Raw genomic sequence first — 2924 nt, 5'->3', positions numbered from 1 at the left:
AAAATGAGTTGAAGCTATTTTCCACTTTGTTCGTTTTGAATAGCTTCTTAACATTTTAAAAAAAATACAGTTATTTGATACTGATATTTGATAACAGTTCACTGCATTCAGACACATTTGAGCTTAAGTGAGTTAAGTCATTAAAATAGTAAGACCTGGTCAGATGTAAATTTATCCGGGACAGACACGGTATCACTTTTAATGTTTCTGTTAGCATTTTCGGAGCCATTAGCCTGCATTTGATAAACATTTGCCCTTCACTCTGACCTACAAATAAATAAATGTAAAAATAAATGTGTTTTTCCTCACCCACACAGTTTGAGGAGTTAATTTAGGAGATTGTTTGGGCTAATGAGACGAGTGGAGTGAGTGGTCATGGGAGATTTCACCATAGAACGTTCATCAATTTTTAACTGAAAACATTTTGGGATGGATGCCCAGCCTGACATATTAGATATCTTTAATCCGTCATGTCGTTTTCACAATATTTCGCCTGACATCCATGGAATAAATGTTTGTCATATTTCTAGTTTCAATGTCCAGTGATGTTATCTCTGCAAAGGCTGAACATGCAGTCTTACAAGGGTACATATTTTAAGAGAAGCCACATTTCCCCTTAGATTTTAATCTGAACTATCGGGTCTTAAATCTAAATTAAAATTGTAACTAAAACATTTCTGAAGATATACGAAAGCACACAGGACATATTTCGGAGATGTGGTGCATGGTTAAGTGAGTGGGTAGTCTGAGAGAAGTATAATATTCTGGTCTGGTTTGGTCTCGTCTAACCCAGTGTGGATTGGGATTGGTCTGCAATATGAGACATGATGACTGCCTCTTTCCAAGTTCGAAGAGGATAATATTGCTGTCAACCTTTATTGCCAGTTGAGAAATTACATGCCTAAATGTGAGAACAAGAGTTCACCACATTCTTTCGGAATAATCAACAAGAATGTCATTGTGTAATAAATAAATAATTTACAGCGTGTTATAATATAGCAGACAGTGTAATGATATGGAAAAAGAATGTATGCTGTCTCACAAAAAAATGACTCAGATGTACCCAGGGAGAATTTAACTTGTCAGAAAAGTCACAAGCGGTTAACGTCTGATCTGGAGTCGACAAGGCCGAGTCAATACACTGTGTCTGAGGAATATTCCCGAATCCAGCTGTCGCTTCTGAAATCAGCAGGAAAAATGCACAATAAGTCCTATACTGTGCCTCTTTAACGGAAGATGTATTCTGCTCAGATGCCTCGTGTACAATTTCCTTTTATCTTTAAAAATACTTTGCATTTGATATACAGTACTTTGTTCAGGGCCAGAAGGAAACAGGAAATATAATAAGCTGTGTAATTGACTGTGTATATATTAACTACAACGTGACTTGATTTTGCAAACAATGAAATACATATTGTCAAAACAAATTGTTCCACAGACATCTGTTCTTTAGTACAAGTGCTGAAAAAAAGACTGCATTTTAATCAGGGATAATTCTTTTTCTCTCTCTCCAATTTAGCGCTCTAATATGATGACTAAGATCTTAAATCCTAAATTACATATTTAAAGTTTGTACATTCTTAGGCCTAATCAACACAGTTGTTTGAAAATTAAAAATCAAGCCAATGCCCCCCCCCCCCCCCCCACAACTTTCGTCTTTAATGTTAGTCAGTCTCCAAGCTCATAATTCAGTGCTATAAATAAGCAGTCATATTTCCTTTCATTAACAATGCTAATTATTGTCTTTTTCAGTTAACTCTACCCTTATCGGGTCTAAATGACCTTCTCTGTCCTCTTGGCAATATCACAGTTTCATGTTACTGAGAAAAACGTTAACGTTCTCCACTTTCACAAGTAAGCCTGGATAAGGGCAAAGCAATGTAAGGTAGCTAACGCTGAAACTGTCATTGTGGAAAGATTTCACAGTAATGAGGTAAAGCTTTTACTGTTTTCCATGTAACAAAAAAAAAAAATTATTTATTTGCTTTGACAGGTTTGGTATCCTTTAGTTGTGGTACACATATATAAATAATACAGCAGCAGCAAACTGCAAAATCTGTCAAAAGCAGCATCACAGGAAACAAATAAAATACAAAGAGAGTGGCAGGCCATTCACATTGCTTTTCATTCAGTGTGAGAAATGAAAATGTCCACACGCTTGTTTCGTGCTGAAGAAATAAAGCTGATTGAAAACGATAACAAACAAATACTCACAACATATATATATATATGTATATATATATATATATATATATATATATATATAATATATAAATGTGTATTTGTGTCAGCAGCTGGCAGCTTTGATTGACAGTGGTTGGCAAGGTGACCTTTTCTGACTTTGAAGAGCCAGATATGTAAATTGCCATTTTGCCACTTGCCATTTTGTAGAAAGACTTCTCAATTCTGGAAAACCTTTGGCGAGGCTGAGAGACCCCATTGCATTCTGGGACATTTCGATGGGAGTGAGCAGAGGGGGGAGTACTCGATTGCAGAGTACTTAGCTGGAGTTTTAAACCACAGGTTTAAACCTCTAGACCACAGAGCTGCAAAACAAGCGGAGCGGCTGACCAAAGCTGCGCAATGGGGATTAGCTCTTCCCGTTGAAATGCAGCTCTGTGGTCTAGAGCTTTAAACCTGAGGTTTAAACTCCAGCTAAGCACACTCTGCAATGGACCCAAGGCGACTAGTCTGTTGTTGAAGATGTTCTCAATTTTCCCCCTTGGTTTTGGTGCACTGGGCAAGAGACTGATTTAATTACCATCCAGAGTGACCCATTCCAACAAACACATACCTGTAGCGTGTGGTCAGAGGGGCATAAGATGACCTGTATGGGGGGTACATTTCCACAGCAGTGCAAATTAAATTTTTTTTTTACAAAACCGACATGCAGTTTTAAGCTGAAAATGGTAAGAAGTTAAAAC

The sequence above is a fragment of the Anguilla anguilla genome, chromosome 9, assembly GCF_013347855.1.
Source record: "Anguilla anguilla isolate fAngAng1 chromosome 9, fAngAng1.pri, whole genome shotgun sequence".
Lineage (NCBI taxonomy): Eukaryota > Metazoa > Chordata > Actinopteri > Anguilliformes > Anguillidae > Anguilla > Anguilla anguilla.
Note: the sequence above shows the minus strand (reverse complement) of the source record.